Below are 18,143 nucleotides of genomic sequence, written 5' to 3' on the forward strand. Positions count from 1 at the left end.
AGAAGCAAGTTGCAATAGTCTAAGCGAGAGGTGATAAGAGTGTGGATGAGGGTTCTGGTAGTATGCTCAGAAAGGAAAGGGTGAATTTTGGTGATACTATATAGAAAGCAATGACAGATTTTAGCATTCTGCTGAATATGTGCAGAGAAGGAGAGGGAGGAGTCAAAGATGACCCCGAGGTTACGAGCTGATGAGACATGAAGGATGAGAGTGTTATCCACAGAAATAGAGAATGGGGGAGGAGGAGAGGTTGGTTTAGGGGGAAAGATAAGAAGCTCAGTCTTGGTCATGTTTAGTTTCAGATGGCGCTGAGACACCCAGGCAGCAATGTCAAACAGGCAGGCTGATACTTTGGCCTGGATTTTGGCTGAGATTTCTGGTGTGAAGAGGTAGATCTGGGAGTCATCAGCGTAAAGATGATACTGAAAACCATGGGATGAGATCAGAGTACCAAGGGAAGAAGTATAGATGGAGAAAAGAAGAGGTCCCAGGACAGATCCCCGAGGTACACCAACTGACAGTGGGATAGAAGTAGAGGAAGATCCACCAGAGAATACACTAAAGATACGCTGGGAGAGATAAGAAGAAAACCAGGAAAGAACAGAGCCCTGAAATTTTACCACATGGCCATTTCTCTTTTCAGCCTTTGTACCCGCTGCGGTAAAAAGGGCCTCAGCGTGTGGCAAAAACAGCCCCTGCCACTAGTGCAGGGCACCTTTTATTGCAGCTTGGTAAAAGGACTCCTGAGTGAAAAAATATTTTCTCTTATTTGTTTTAAAAGTATTTCCATGGAATTTCATTGAGTGTCCTCTGGTCTTTGTACTTTTTGAATGAGCGAAAAATCGATTCATCGCCAGCTGCTCCTCACTACTCAGGATTTTGTAGACTTCAATCATATTCCCCCTTAGCCGTCTCTTTTCCAAGCTGAAGAGCCCTAATCTCTTTAGCCTTTCCTCATATGGGACAGTTTCATCCCATCATTTTGATTGCTTTTCTTTGAAGCTTTTCTAATTCTGCAATATATTTTTTGAGATACGGCAACAAGGATTGAACACAAGGTAAGGTCACACCATGGAGAGATACAGAGGCTTTATAATATTTTTGGTCTTATTTTGCATCCCTCTCCTAATAATTCCTAGCATCCTGTTTGCTTTTTTGGCTGCCGCTACACACTGGGCAGAAGATTTCAGTGTATTGTCTACAATGGCACCTAGTTTTTTTTTTTCTGACTCCTAAAGTGGACCCTAGCATTAGGTAACAATTACTTGGATTATTCTTCCCAATGTACATTACTTTGCATTTGTTTACATTAAATTTCATCTGCCATTTGGATGCCCAGTCTTCTAGTTTCCTTAAGGTCTTCCTGCAATTTTTCACAATCCATATGCGTTTTGACAACTTTGAATAGTTTTGGTCATCTGCAAATTTAATCATCTCACTCGTCATTCTGATTTCCAGATTATTTATAACTGACGTTAAATAGCACCAGACCCAGTACAGATCCCAGTATTGCATTGCTTTCACCTCTTTTACATCATATGCATCAACTCATGCTCAATTATATGTGAAGGAAATGGTCTCATATTGTATTTGGGCAAAAATAAAACTTACTAGGCAATTGAATCACTTTCAGTTCACTGTAATGTTTTTCATCTCTTTCTGAGGATTAAGTTCAAGGGTGGGAACTGCAGGGTCTCTGACTGACTGTCTTTTTCTCACTGTCTTTAAGTGCTTTTTCAGGTCATCAGACCTGGCTGCCAGTGAATCTCTTACTGAGGAACCATTATATCAAGATGAAACTGAAAGGGAAAACTGGAAATTAAAAACTTAGCCTCAGGCTTTTATCACAGTGTAAAGTATTTCACTGGAAATGGTAAACAAGTCTGTCAGCAGAACAGATTACGGATGTGCATTTATTTGAAATGACACGGGGAATGCTAATGATGTCTCCCATGCAATTTCATGTCATTTAAACCCCAAACAGGGAAAACCTTCATTTTTTTCCCTGTGTCACTATTGATTATAGTGCCCTGAAACAAAACTAAGAATGAAAAACAACACAGGAAACTACACAAAATGAAAATATTTGGTCTGCACACTCCTAGAACACACAGAGCCAGGGAAGATTCAAGTCTGTCAAGCAGAAAAGGTTCATAGGCACCTGTGTGGAGTCTATTTAATAAAGGCAACATATTACCCCAGGGAAAGAGGGGGGTCATATTTGCACCTGCTCTTCAGCAGGTGTAATATCATGCTTGTATGTAGTGGGAAGAACAGGCACATACATTATTATTGCCTTATCTCATCGATTCCTGCAGGGCTCAGTCTTCATAGTTCTCTTGGTTGTGTTTGTTCAGAGTCTCTGAATTAGCTGGCACCTATGTACAGACAACATCCAGTTAGGGCCTTTTCTCATTCATCTTCCCTCAACTTTCAGCATCTAATTGACTGTCTGACTGCAATTTCAGGAAAACAGCAAACATGACAGATCACAAAGAATACAAAACAATTTAAATCTTTAAATCAGTTTATTGTTGCACACAGTAAGGGTACATTTTCATAAAAGTCTGAAGTGGCCATGTGTCACTAAGATAGGCTGCATCAGGGGAATTCTATGAAATAACAATTATATGAAAAACATATAAAATAAAATAAAAACTACATATAATATATAGTAAAAATCAACCAATGACATAAAAAGAGAAATAACTGATAAGCCATTTATAATACCAAAACAATCATAACAAATCTCCAAATTATAGTATTTATATGAATACATTCAAATAAGGCAGTGACCCCTGGATTCTAAATATGGCACCCAAAATTAGGTGCTGATCCAAGATGCATGCACAACTAAATTGGCTAATGAGCCAATTAGTGCCAGTAATTGGATGTTAATTGGCGCCAATTTGAAATTGCACACATCATGCTATGTACTATTCTATAACAATGTGTGTCCAAATCCCATAGGGGCCCTTTTACTTAGCGGTGGTAAGCCCACCACAGGCTTACCATGTGCCAATCTGGAGCTACCGCTGGCCCAACGCGGGCACCGGAGGTAGTTTCATCCCCAGGGTGCAGCATTTCTGGAACTAGCGGAAGTATTCAAAAAATATGCCTGCAGGCGCTAACCTGCTGTTAATTGGGCAACACCGCATGCTCCTGATTACCGCTGGGTTTAGTGAGGAAGTCCTTACCACCACCTCAGTGGGTGGCAGTACGTGCTCCCTTCCTGCATGGCCACATGGCAAATAAAATCTTACTGCATGGTCATTTCTTTTTTTGGCCGTTTTACCCAATGTGGTAAAAAGGGCCTCAGAGCGCGGTAATAACGCAGGTTCCTTTTTACTGCAGCTTAGTAAAAAGGCCCCAGGGTGTGCAATCCAAAAGAAGGCATGGCTATGGAGGTGTATGGGTGATTCATCGGTATTCCTAAAATTTGTGCACCCAAATTGGCACTGAGAAGTGCACCTGGTATCAGTAGTGCCCAAATTGGCACTCAATGGTATTCTATAATTGGTGTTCCTCTTTGAGTGCCCATTGTAGAATAGAATTGGATGTTGATTTACTGCATCTAGCCCTGAATGTATAAAAACACAAGTGTTTATATGAATCTATAACAGAAATGAAGGAAAAATGAAAGAAGAGATCATTGGCGCCTACCCAGAGGGTTCCGTTCAGAACTCTGCTGCGCGTCTTATCTTCCGCCTAGACCGATATGCTCATATCACCCCTCTCCTCAAGCCACTTCACTGGCTTCCGATCAGGTACCGCATTCAATTCAAGCTTCTCTTATTAACCTACAAATGCACTCAATCTGCATTACCTCTCTACCCTCATCTCCCCTTACGCTCCTACCCGTAACCTCCGCTCACAGGACAAATCCCTCCTCTCAGTACCCTTCTCCACCACCGCCAACTCCAGGCTCCGCCCTTTCTGCCTCGCCTCACCCTATGCTTGGAATAAACTCACTGAGCCCATACGCCAAGCCCCCTCCCTGCTCATCTTCAAATCCTTGCTCAAAGCCCACCTCTTCAATGTCGCTTTCGGCACCTAACCATTATTCATCTATTCAGGAAATCTAGACTGCACACTTTGTCCTTTAGATTGTAAGCTCCTTCAAGCAGGGACTGTCTTCTGTGTTAAATTGTACAGCGCTGCGTAACCCTGGTAGCGCTTTATAAATGTTAAGTAGTAGTAGTAGTTATAAACAACACTTCCCTCTTGTAAAGAGACACAATCCACATACTGTACATCTAAAAATGAATAAGCAAACAAAAAAAATCTAAGAACAAATTAGCTCAAAAAAAAAAAACAGCAAAGAGAGTTTACATGGAGAACTGGATTCTGTATGAGGCACAGAAAATTAGGCGGCAAGAAGATCAGCACAAAGCCTGTATTCTATAAAGGGTGACTGAGCTTTATAGAATATTTACATAGTTCACAGGCCACATATAACTTTGCCGGACTTACAAGTAGTTCTATCAGGCATAAGTCCAGCACTCAAAGTTAGGCATGGATAGGCATTATTTTATAACATGGCACCTAACTTTTAAGAATTCCCATGACCCCTTCCCATTGCCATGGGCAGGAACAATTACATGCCATGTTAAAGAATAGTGTGCAGAGGAGATCACTGTGCATCTCCAATTAAGTGCTTTTTAACACCAATTAAGTGCCTAATTGGTGCTTATTATCACCCCTTAATCAACTGCGTTGCTCATGGATCCGAGATCCACATGCAAATTCCAGCACCCAACTTTAAAATCCAGTGGATAAGCACTGTAGGTGGCACTTCTTACTGACAGAGGTTCCCTTTAAAATAGCACAGCAACATAACAGCAGTCTGTGCTGCCTGTGAGATTTACATGCAACTTCAAAGAGGTCAAGGGTTAAAACCAGCTAAAAGTATAAAATAACTGTGAAGAAACAGTGTGCTTTAACCTGTAAAATGTATTAGATATTTTCCTGTTTTAATTATGTCCTGAAGTGTATTTCTCTTATTTGGCCAGCAGGTGGTGATTCTTTGATGTAAAGCTGTTACAGGGAACTGAGGGGCCCTTTTACAAAGGCGCACTGAAAAATGGCCTGTGGTAGTGTAGACACGTGTTTTGTGTGCATGCAGAATCATTTTTCAGCGCACCTGTAAAAAATGCCTTTTTAAAATTGTTGCCGAAAATGTACGTGTGGAAAAATGAAACTTGCAGCGCGTCCATTTTGGGTCTGAAATCTTACCGCCAGCCATTGACCTAGCGGTAAAGTCTCACGCAGTAACCGGGCAGTAATGACCTACACGTGCCAAATGCCACTTGGCGTGCATCCGAAAATAAAAATTACTTTTCAGACGCGTGCCAAAAATGAAATTACCACAAGAGCCACATAGTAGCTGGGCAGTAACTCCATTCTGGCACATGTTGGGTGTGTGCAGACGCTTAGTAAAAGGGCCCCTTAATGTTCTTTTTCTTTAACAAAAACAGGAAGCAAGCAGCAGTATACTTTTAAAACTTGTTGACTGGGCTCTGATTGGCCTGGAGTTTGAAAATGCCCAGCAGTTGTTGCCAGCTGTTGCTTCAGTTTTAGCCCGGGAGAAAAGAGAGACAGATCTCTTTGCTGAGACTAGGTGAATTATATGTCCTGATCTTCCCAGGTACTGTTTAGACAGTATACAAATGTTTAGTTAGTGTAATAATTGATCCATATTTTAGTTACCTGTTATTGTTTGCTGATTACACATTTTTTGTTCCACTGTTCGATTTTTAAAAGACAATAAACAATGTTTTGTTTATTGCCACTCTGTCTGGACTGATAAAGAATCCTGGTGGTTTGTGTGTTGGGTCTGTGAGTGCTTTCTAGGCACTGTGTGACCACTGGGAGTGTGGCTCCAGTAACCTAGAAATCACTGGGGATAATTTGAGAGCGGGAGACTCACCCAGAGGTGGTTGTGATCCAGTTGGTGGGAGGAGGGTGCTAATGTAGAACACAAGTGGCAGCTGGAAGTGGACCTGAGCTGTACTGGGGATAGACCCTCTAAATGGCCGTGGGGTAAATTTTTATTTTTGTACTGCCGGTGTGTACCTGGCGGTAATCAGGCAGTGCCATGTGCTGCCTGCTTACTGCCAAGTTAGCGTGGGAGCACATACCACCACCTCAATGGGTGGCAGTAAGGGCTCCCACCGAAATGGCCACGTGGCAAGTGCTTCACTTGTTGCATGGCCATTTCCTGAAAAAAAAAAAAGAAAGACCTACTTTTTATTCGCTGCGGTAAAAGGGGGTCTCGGTGCACATCAAAAACACGCTTTTTTGCCGCAGCTTGGTAAAAGGAGCCCTAAGTTTGGCAGCCAATTCAGGCCGCCCAAATAGCAGGCCTATCCTAGCTGCACTAAACTTAACCGACCAGTGCTGAATATTGGCTTGGCTGGTTAAGTTTAAACTGGCAAAAAGTAAACAGGATATTCAATGCTGGGCACTGGAAGTGGCCTGGCATTGAATATTCGGGCCCACCGCCGACTGCAGGAATTAGCTGGGCTGCCTCCCCTGGTCTGAATATTGGTGCTTTGGCAACTTCAAAATATGCCAAAGTAATATATTCTGGCAGGGATAATTAGAAAGATAGGATTTAGCTGCTGAAATTTTCCCAAAATAAGTACCTGTATATAATATGTAAACTGCTTTGATTATAATCACAGAAAGATAGTATAAATCTCTTTCCTCCTACAAGCCCCCATACTTGTAAAATTTGCTTTCTTTATAGGAGAAGCAATAGTATGATGGATATCATAATATATAAAGGCCCAGGTGGGGATGTGCTCTGTTCTTGAAACCTTTCACAAAAGCTTCTGTTCCAACACAGAGCCTTTTGTAAAATGTAATAAGGATGTGCAAGACTGCATGTTAATAGCCAACATGCATTGCAGGTGCATTCATTTTACAAAAAGACACGTTGAAAAAATAGGTGCTATAAACCTGGAAGCTTCTGGAAACGCTGGCACTTCCACATCGAAGCAGCAATTTTGCAACTTCCATATGGGTAATTTAGGAGAATTACTCCCTTAATCCATCTTGTACATAAGTAAATAATGACGTTTTGAAGTTACCTATTACCTGTGCATGCATACATCACTACTTACACATGGAGATGCTTATAAAATAACATCTGTGGAGAGGCATTTTTGATATGATGTCTAAGTCTAATTTTGTACATTTAACTCTGAATAAGAAAGATGGTTGTTTTTGAAAAAGAAAAATGTCTATCTTTTTTGAAAATCCTGTTTCGAACAAGGTTTTGTGCTTTGGACATTTTGTTTTTTGTTTTATTAAAAAAAAAAAAAAAAGAAGAAGTGCAAAACGTAGAAAATCAAGCCATTCGGAAATAGGAGGAGCCAGCATTTTTAGCAGACTGGTCCCCCAGACATCTCAGGAGAGCAATGGGGCACTTTTGTGCACTTCATAAAATGTTCCCAGGTACACCTCACCTTTGCTCCCTTATCTTTGTACCCTGAGCCCTCTAAAACCTACCCAAAACCTACTGCCCTCCAATGTACAACACTAGAATAGCCCTTGTGGCTGAAGGGGACACCTATATGTGGATACAGTACGGTTTTGGTGACTTTGGGAGGGGTCACATTTTCCACCACAAGTGTGACAGGTAGACTAGTGCATCGACTACTACACTTCTCCAGGGACTTGCATGCTGCTCTAATATACCTGGCTTTAACATCTGAGGCTGTCATAGAGGCTGGCAAGTCATATTTTCTATTCAGATTTTAGGGGGATGAGAGGGGAACAGTGACCACTTGGGGGGTATTTGGGGGTCATTCCCAATTCCCTTCAGTGGTCATCTGGTCATTTAGGGCACCTTTTTCTACCTTTTTTTGTTATAAAAACAGGTCTTAGTTTTGTTTTGTTTCATTATGGCTGAAAAACATCTAAGTCTTAGGAAAGCCCAAATCCCACCCTTAACATGCCCTGACATGCTCCTTTAAGATTTGGATGCACTGCAGATGAACAGCATAGAAAAATATCTGAAAAATAGGCTTTGAAAGTACTGATTTGGACATTTATGTGAGAAAAATGTCCAAATGCTGCTTTTTGCCACTTTTAAGATGTTTTTCTCTTTTGAAAATGAGCCCCATAGAGGGGCATAATCGAATGTCGCTGGCGAAATAGATCGCCGGCGATCTATTTTGGCGGCGCCACAACAGCTGGCTGGAACTGTATTTTCGAAAAAAAATGGCCGGCCATCTTTTTTTCGATAATACGGTTTAGCCCGGCCAAATGCCAAAGTTCGCCAGGGTTGAGATCGCCGGTTTTGTTTTTCAGCGATAATGGAAAAAACTGCCGGCCATCTCAAACCCGGCGAAATGCAAGGCATTTGGTCATGGGAGGAGCCAGCATTTGTGGTGTGCTGGCCCCCCTGACATGCCAGGACACCAACTGGGCACCCTAGGGGTCAGTGCGGTGGACTTCAGAAAAAGCTCCCACATGCATAGCTCCCTTACTTTGGGTGCTGAGCCCCCCCCTCCACCCCCAACCCCCCCAAACCCACTACCCACAAATGTACAACACTACCATAGCTCTTAGGGGTGAAGGGGGTAACTACATGTGGGTACAGTGGGTTTTGGAGGGCTCCCATTTACCAGCACAAGTGTTACAGGTAGGGAGGTGATGGGCCTGGGTCCGCCTGCCTTAAGTGCACTGCAGTACCCACTAAAAGTGCTCCAGGGACCTGCATACACGCAGGCCTCTAGGACTTGTTGCTGCTGTATAACCTTGGCACACCAGTTGACACCTGAAGACTAATCTCTTTGAAAAAGTCCTTTATTTGAAAAAGCACGTTTACTCACAGTTAACTGCAGATCAGAGGTTGTGCCCCACTGGCAAAGAGTCATAAGCACATAAGCACTGCCACGTTGGGAAAAGACCAAAGGTCCATCAAGCCCAGCACTCCGTCTCTGACAGCGGCCAATCCAGGCCCCAAGAACCTGGCAAAAGCCCAAAATTTAATAACGATCTCCCTGGTACTGAGATTAGCAGTAGGTCAGAGCTGGCAGAATGGTGTACAATGCCCTCTTTCAGCAACATTCAAGGTAATAACTAAGTTCTCTAATGTGGGTAACACATGAAAGGGATCTAAAAGTGGCTGACAAAAATGGCCACTACCTCATGGACTACCGGAAACAAAACTGGACACACTCTGACCCAGTTAGCAGGGGGAAAAGCACCATGAGAGTAGAGCCCACTACCCTACACCCACCACAATGCATTGCTGATGTGACTCTGCAGTGCACCTAACAGAAAAGGTGTCACACTCACCCGAGAGCCACATCAGAACCAGGGAAAGGCTGTCAGAGGATAGAACACATTCTGCTGTCATGGAGGTGGGTACGGCATTTGAGGCTGGCATACAGGCTGGCAAAAAAGGTTTTTAGCTTTATTGTTTTAGTGTGGGAGGGGGTTGGTGACCACTGGGGGAGTATGGGGAGGTCATCCCCGATTCCTTCCGGTGGTCATCTGGTGAGTTGGGGCACCTTTTTGAGGTTTGGTCGTGAAAATTAAAGGACCAAGTAAACTCGGCGAAATACTGCTGAACGCCGCTTTTTTTCCCATTATCTGCAAAAGCCGGCCATCTGGTAGCCACGCCCATGCCCACCCATGTCCCGCCTTCACTACGCCACCGGCATGCCCCCTTGAACTTTACCGGCGAGGCGATGGGAAAGCGGCGATGCTGTCAAAAAAGCCGCTTTCAATTATACTGACTTGGCCACTTTTGCGAGATCGCCGGCCATCTCCCGATTTATGGCCGGCGATCACTTTCGAAAATAAGCTTGATAGTGTCATACATATTGTAAAGTGAGTTAGCATAAAGGAGCTTTGTGAAAAAAAAATCATGGTTTGCTGCTTTTTATTTTTTGCTTTCCCTACAATTGCTCTTGGCTAGGGAAATCCTTTGCTATCATACCTCTATGATGTAAGCATTCAGTCTATCACTACTGTGACTTAGAGCTCTCTAATCATTTTCAGGCCCATATAAATGCAAACAAATCATATCAATTATATAGATGCATGCTAATCAAAAAGCAGACCTACTGAATGCAATGGGTGTTTCCCAATGACATTTCTCAAATATAATGTTTTGCTAACAAGCAGATGAGCTTTGCTCAAGCATGCAAATGTCAAGGAGCAAAGCACCTAGCAACCAGCTTGCAAGGCATTTTCCACATGCAGATTGAGCTCCAGGACCACAGAAGTAAATGTGTCTCCTTGTGCTCAAAGATAACACAGACATTTTGCCTGCGTCATTTGAATTTGTTCACTAACCTTTTTGTAAGTAATCACACTAACAATGTGCCCTGGAAAAATTAATGATGCATCAAAAGGTAGATTAAGAACCTTCCATTATTAATCATCCCTGTTAGCCCGTGGTCCTGGGAACATATGGCCATTTTGAGAATGATTTATATAAGGAGATTATGTTGCATTCATTATTTACTAGCATATTATCCACCTTTTTTTCTTTCATTTTGCTATTTGTACTTAATGGGCCCTTTACCAGCAAGCTGTACTCTGAACACCCATTTGAAGAATTAGATTTCTCAGAATTCTGGGTAACAGTGTGCATATTTATGTGTGTATTTATATAGCATTATGATACTTTAGCAAATTGGGTTGATTAGCGGATACTAGAATCAGGTAGGCAGCCCTCTGTGTGTTAGCTGTCTAAAGAATAGTCTAATGTTTGGCAGTTAACATTTAATGCAACAAAGTGCAGAGTGATGCATTTGGGGAGTAAAAATCCAAGGGAGCCATATGTCCTAGGAGGTGAGAGGCTGATATGAGCAGATAAGGAGAGAGGCCTTGGGGTGAGAGTGTCCATGGATCTGAAGGTGACAAAAAAGTGAGACAAGGCAGTGGCTGTAGCCAGAAGGATGCTAAGCTGCACAGAGACAGGCATAACCAGTAGAAGAAAGAGGTGTTGATGCCTCTGTACAAGTCGTTGGTGAAGTCCCACCTGGAGTATTGTGTTCAGTTTGTGACACCTGTCACAAAGTTCCCGATGAAGAGAATGTGGTTCTTAGCCTATTAAAAGTGTTATATGTGCGCAGTGCTGTGTATGTCTAGCAATACTATAGCAATAATAGGTAGTAGTGCTAATAATTTTGACTTACCTGTGTGATATGGATGCAGGATATCTCAGGCCCTGCCAATTTATATTGAGGTATATGAGGTAGGGTTTTCAAACTAGCTTCCTCCTTCTTGGAATAGCCAAGGAAGGATCTGATGAAGTCACCACATTTATAAAAACGGAATTTTAGGAAGCAAAGTTTTCTTTGCATCTTTTATGTCAAAACATCAGGAAGGGGCTAGGAGGCACCTAATATTGCTGGAGTCATGGATATTGACCAAGGTCTGGACCAAAGGAAACATGAGGGATGCTGAGTTTTTCCTTCTTTCAACACCTAAAGAACCATGAAGGGTGCAATGACCAGTATGGAGTTTTAGTGGAGGAGAGGATGTACAGTTATTTTATTTTTATTTTTTATTTTTGTTACATTTGTACCCCGCGCTTTCCCACTCATGGCAGGCTCAATGCGGCTTACATATTGTATACAGGTACTTATTTGTACTTGGGGCAATGGAGGGTTAAGTGACTTGCCCAGAGTCACAAGGAGCTGCCTGTGCCTGAAGTGGGAATCGAACTCAGTTCCTCAGTTCCCCAGGACCAGAGTCCACCACCCTAACCACCACCCTAACCACTAAGAAAAGTCATTTTTAATAGATTTTTTCAATCCAGAGTCCCCCCACTTGGTTCAGGGAACCCAAAACAAGCAGAGTTTTGCAGATTTTCTTTGCAGGAATTTGGAGAACTAGCTGTAGAATGTGTGAGCTGGACAAATGAAGAGAATTGCTTAAAGAGCAGTTCATAAAATCCTAAAAAGAGGAAAGAAGTACCTGAGAGGGGGGAGATCAAGTAAAAGCAATCCCATATTCTATTGTTGTGTTGTGTAAAAAGACTTGAGGAGGTCCAGAGGAAGGCGATAAAAATGATATGAGGCGGCTTGTGCCAAAAGACATTTGAGGAAAACTGGAACACCTGAATTTGTATACCCTAGAGGAAAGAAGGGACAGGGGAGATATGATTCAGACATTTAAATACTTGAAAGGTATTAATATAGAAACAAAATCTTTTCCAGAGAAGGTGAAATGATAAAACTAGAGGATATGAATTGAGGGTGCGGAATGATAGACTTAGGAGTAATGTCAGGAAATTCTTTTTCATGGAGAGGGGGGTTGATGCCTGGAATGTCCTCCTGATGGAGGTGGTACAGACAAAAAACAGTGGCCGAATTCAAAAGGGTGTGGTATGAACACAGAGGATCTCTAATTAGAAAGCACATGGTATAAAAAAGGACTTAAATGGCTGCATGTGTGTGGATGTGTTGAGTGGTGCATAGATGGCGACTCCGTCTGTGGAGAACTAAGGCCGGTGCTGGGCAGACTTGTACAATCTGTGTCCTATATATGGCAATCCGGTTTAGGATAGGCTAGAAAGGGCTCCAATAGCAACTTCAGTAGCTGGAACATGAGGACGGTGCTGACAAGATGGATTCAGTTAGGTTGGAGTGGGCTTCAATGGCAACTCCAGTAGTTGGAACGTAAGGATAGTGTAGGGCAGACTTCTATAGTCAGTGTCCTAGAAATGCCAAAGAAAGACCATGATCAAGTATTTTGTATCACATTCATTGATGGTTTAATCATGAATTGATAATGAGTGTGACTGTTGGGTAGACTGCCATTCAATACTGTTTTATCTGTCTAGTAAGTTAGCACTTAGGTCTTGTAGGCCAAACCTAGGCTTTGAAGGCACACCTAAAAAAAAAGCTGTTCTGGAAGAAAATTTTAATTTATCTTCTTCTGCAACCTCACTCTCACTTTCACAGGGCATCTGTCACAGTTCCACTCTCACACTTTCTCCCAGCACTGCCCAATAGTGACCAAATATAAAATTATTTTTCTCTTAAGAAAGTCACTTTTAAAATGAACACTGTGTGACAGAGAACGTTTAAGCTTTAAAAAACTGACAGCTGTTTTGGAATGTTAGTAATCCTGACCCTGGGGATTACAGAAAAAAAAAATGTTTAGAAAGAGGGCATACTGCAAATATCATAGGTGTTCTGAGATATGTGTCTCTGCAAATCGAAAATACACTACGCAAAACGTGCAACAGCAGTACTGGTCCTCTCGTCAATAAAACATCTGCGGCAATGGCAGCTTTTTCTCTCCTGCATGTGGAGGAACATTCCACAGTGTGGACAGTCATGTCTCTTCAGAGGAAGCCTAATCTCAGTGTGCCGGAGACAGAACTCCTGGTCCTCTTGTGCCTCAGGCACAGGAGAGAACTTTTGAAGCACCACCACCATCTGTTCCCTCACATTGTCTTCATGAGGGCATGGAGATCTATTAGAGGCAGCCTGGCAAGGTGAGTGTGAAGCAGTGCCGCAAAACATGGCCCGTGTCGGATCACCAATAAAGTACACTTGTCTAACTTTTGAAAAGCTTTTTGTGTTTTTTTTTTTGGACTGTTTGTTTTGTGTACTTTGACCCTGTCCATTGTATGCTGCCATTAACAGGCAGCCATTTTTGAAAAATTACTGCGTGAACACTTACCAACACCCATTTGGTAAATGGTAAGGGCTCACACAATATCCCCATGCTGAGCAGTTAGCGTGGAGTAATGTAGATGCACTAACTAGTTAGTGCAAGAATGGTCACTCTCTTCCCTTGACATGCCCCCTCAAAAATTAGTAACATTTTTTAGTGTGTGTTTAGGGCTAGATTTTATATGGTGCCATTCTATAAGCAGGGCCGTGCCTAGGGTCTCTGGTGCCCCCCTGCAGACTATCAGTTGGCGCCCCCCGTGTGGCACAAGATGCAAAGGAAATAGGAGCTGAAAGAGGAGTGCATCTTTGTGGGATTGCTCAACAAATAGAGGGTTTACAACCACTTAGCTTTTCGTGCTTTCATGTTCACGAAATTAGTAATTAAATCTTTGATATCTAACTGGGCACATATATCATTCTCAATAGCAATCAGGGCAAGGCTTACAAGCCTTTCTTGCGAAATACTTGATTGTAAATAATTTTTTATAATTTTTAACCGTGAAAATGATCGCTCACCACTTGCCACACTGACAGGAATTGTCAGCAATATTCTTGGAACTAATTGCTATACATTGCAAAATAAGATAGCAGATGTAAATTCTCAAAGTGGACATTTTCCAAACACTAAAATGAAAATAAAATGATTTTTTTCCTACCTTTGTTGTCTGGTGACTTTCTTTTTCTGATCATGCTGGCCCAGTATCTGATTCTGCTGCTATCTGTCCTCTTAATTCCATTTCCAGGGCTTCCTTTCCATTTATTATTTTACTTTCCTCCTTTCTTCTTCATTTCTTGCTCTATATCCATAAGTAAAAGCTGGGTCCTCCGCAGACTTGACTGTCCAGTGGATCCAGCTTCTGCCTATTTTCTCCATGTGCAGTTTTTCTCCTCTCTTCCTTTTCCCTCATCTCATCTCCTTCCTCTCTCTTCCCTCCCCTCCATCCATGCCCAGCATTTCTTCTCTCTCCCTTCCACTCCATCCATGTGCATCTCCTTCCTCTGACTTCCCTCCCCTCCATCCATGTCCAACAATTCTCCTCTCTCCCCTCCATGTCCAGCAATTTCTCCTCTCTCCCTGGGCCCTGCCCTCCCATCCATGTCCATCCATGTCCATCCTTGTCCCTCTCTGCCCTTCCCTCCTGCATCCATATCCAGCATTTCTCCTCTCTCCCCTCCATTTCCAGCAATTTCTCCTCTCCCTTGGCCCTGTCCTTCCATTCATGTCCATCCTTGTCCCTCTCTGCCCTTCCCTCCTCCATCCATATCCAGCAATTGTCCTCTCTCCCCTGCCCTCCTTTTCCAGCAATTTCTTCTCTCCCTGTGCCCTGTTCTCCCATCCATGTCCATCCGTGTCCCTCTCTGCCCTTCCCTCCTCCATCCATATCCAGCAATTCTCCTCTCTCCCCTCCCCTCCATTTCCAGCAATTTCTCCTCTCCCTGGGCCCTGCCCTCCCATCCATGTCCCTCTCTGCCCTTCCCTTACCTCAGCTCCATGCCGCTCTGGGGGCTTTAAATCTTTTACCTCTGACGGTCGCAGCAGCTGAGCAGCGTCAGTGAAAGCGCTGCCGACGTCTCCAGCCTTCCCTTCGCGCTTGCTTGTTCGTTCCCTCAGTGTCCCGCCCTCGCAAGGAAATGACGTCAGAAGAAGGCGGGACACTGAGGGAACGAACGAGCGAGCGAGCGTGAAGAGAAGGCTGGAGATGTTGGCAGCGCTTTCACTGACGCTGCTCAGCTGCTGCGACCATTGGAGGTAAAAGATTTAAAGCCTCCAGGGCGGTGCGGAGCTGAGGTAAACGGCAAGGGTAAGCACCACGGTGGCGCCCTCCAGAGGTCTGCGCCCCCCTGCGATGCTTACCCCGCTTACCGTGTTGGCACGGCCCTGTCTATAAGCCACGCTTAAAGTTAGGTGTGGTTTATAGAATACCACTTATGCCCAGGAATTATGCCTAATTTTAAGAGTGGCTACTTGCACCAACTGAAATGTGGTGCAAATGTACCTGCCTAAGGGGGTCTTTTACAAAGGCATGGTAGTTTTTAGTGTGCACTATTGAGTAGTGTGTGCTTATTTATTTATATTTTGCTCACACCTTTTTCAGTAGTAGCTCAAGGTGAGTTACATTCAGGTCGTCTGGATATTTGTCTGTCCCAGGAGGGCTCACAATCTAAGTTTGTACCTGAGGCAATGGAGGGTTAAGTGACTTGCCCAAGATCACAAGGAGCAGCAGTGGGATTTGAACCGGCCACCTCTGGGTTGCAAAACCAGTGCTCTAATCACTAGGCCACTCCTCATCTGCACTCCATGCTTAAATGCTAGAGATGTTCGTAGGAAGGGCGGCCATCTTTTGTACGTAGGAGCGATTACAGGATGGAAAGTGAGCCTCTTCCTTGAAAAAGCTTTACGCGAAACTTGGCCATGTCGGCGGGGGTTCCCTGATATCTCTGATATCTCTGCTATCTTTAAGTTCTATCATTTAAGATAAGTGTCTTTATAAATATTAACTTTTCCATGAGCTATATGTGGATTATACAAGGAAATAGAATTAAAAATAGAAGCAATATAAATAATATAAGAATGCTGTTGAATAATGGGAGGAGCCAATGAGGATTTGCACCACACCATTTCGCTTATTGCGATAGAACAAATATATGTTCTGATGGTTGTGTGAGGCAGTTAGATCTGATGGTCTCCAGATATCAAAATTAAAAAATTAAAAAATTAAAATATTATCTGTTCATGATCTACGTTCCATACTGATGTTTGGGACACATTTATATTGATGGTCGTAGGAATATATAGGCATCTCTAGTATTTAGCCCATGCTTATTTTTAGTGTGTGCTAAAAATGCTAGCGTGCCTTTGTAAAAGGTCCATTAAAGGGCACTTTTACTAAGGCATATAGGCACCTATGTGCATCCAACGCATGCAAAATTGGAACTACTGCCCAGCTACCACATGCCCTGGGCGGTAATTCTATTTTTGTCACGTGCCTAAAACACATAGTAGAAAGTATTTTCTATTTTCTACCGCATGGTGCTTATCCGGTGGTAATCGGCAGTTTATGTGTGCTGGCTACTTATCACCCGGTTAGCGCTTGAGACCTTACCGCTAAGTCAGTGGGTGGCGGTAAATTCTCAACCCGAAAATGGATGCGTGCTGGTTTTAATTTTGCTGCATGTCCATTTTTGGTCACAAAGAAAGCCTTTTTTCCAGGCATGCTGAAAAATTGACCTGTGCGTATCCAAAACACGCGACCACACCAGCGTAGGTCACTTTTAGGCATGTGTTAGCAAAAGGGCTCCTAAATTAGCTGTGTATCCCAGTTATTCTATAGCAACGTGTGTAAATTTTAGGCACACATAAATACCATTTAAATCTAATGAGTGCCAATTATTGGTGCTAATTAAATTGCATGCACAAATTGGGCGCATGCCCAAATTTGCTTGTGCAAGTTTTGCAGCTCTTATAGAATTAAGGAGTTAACGTGCACACATTTCAAAGGTCCTGCAGGACTCCTGAGATCATCCTGCAGTACTCCATTTTTAACTCCATTAGGTGTGCGTTAGCTTAATAAAAGGACCCCTAACATATTTAAAAATATTAAGGAGAAAAGAAGGAAAAGGCATAAAAGTCAACAAGCCAAGATGGAAAAGATGAATAAATAGTGTTAAAGAAAAACTCCTTAAAAACTCAGCAAGCCCAGCAGATGCAGCCATTATCTGTCATTAGAAATGTGTTAACAGGAATGCATAAGGGCCAAATGCAGGCAGACATCTCTCCCACTACTCCATAGGCATGTTCATTAAACTGCTACTTCTGGCTGACAGTCCATAGACCAGCAGGACATGGCAACACAGCTTCAGGTTGAAGGATGCTTGGTGCATCCCTTTGAAGCCAGCCTCTGTAATAAAAACCACCAGGCAACTGAAGACAAGAATATGTGGCAAAAATCATAATGACAACCACCACTGCTCTCAGTAGGTGTCTCCACCTAGTCGTTGAGGGCTGCTTCAATTTATTTTATATCCACAGCTTAAGGTTTTGTAACGTGTGAGTCTATACAGTTTTCTTTAACAGATTTATTAAGATTCACTGCTGGAGGGCAGCATTGTTTCAAGATCAATACTGTACCATTTTAGGCAGCAGTAATAGAAATATTGCTATTCAATAGTGACATCTGTTTGACTCCCTTGTACTTTTTTTTTCTGCCTACACACTGTTGGCTATCTAAGCTTTTCATGAAATTGTTTCAGCGAGCTCAGATAAAAGGTAGAATGAGAGTGGTTTTAAGTTGCTCTGTGTATTATTGGGAGACATACAGCAGTGCAGCGGATGTGCTTCATTTGGAGACACATGCACAGAGTTTGCCACATAAGCAGGAAACAATTCTTGTTTTGTTATTCTCTATGATTAACCTTATTAGAAACAGTTCAACAAACTGACAAGCTGGCTTATTTTCGAAATAGAAAAACATCTAAAAAGTGGCA

The sequence above is a fragment of the Microcaecilia unicolor genome, chromosome 3 (genome assembly GCF_901765095.1).
Source record: "Microcaecilia unicolor chromosome 3, aMicUni1.1, whole genome shotgun sequence".
NCBI classification, from domain to species: domain Eukaryota; kingdom Metazoa; phylum Chordata; class Amphibia; order Gymnophiona; family Siphonopidae; genus Microcaecilia; species Microcaecilia unicolor.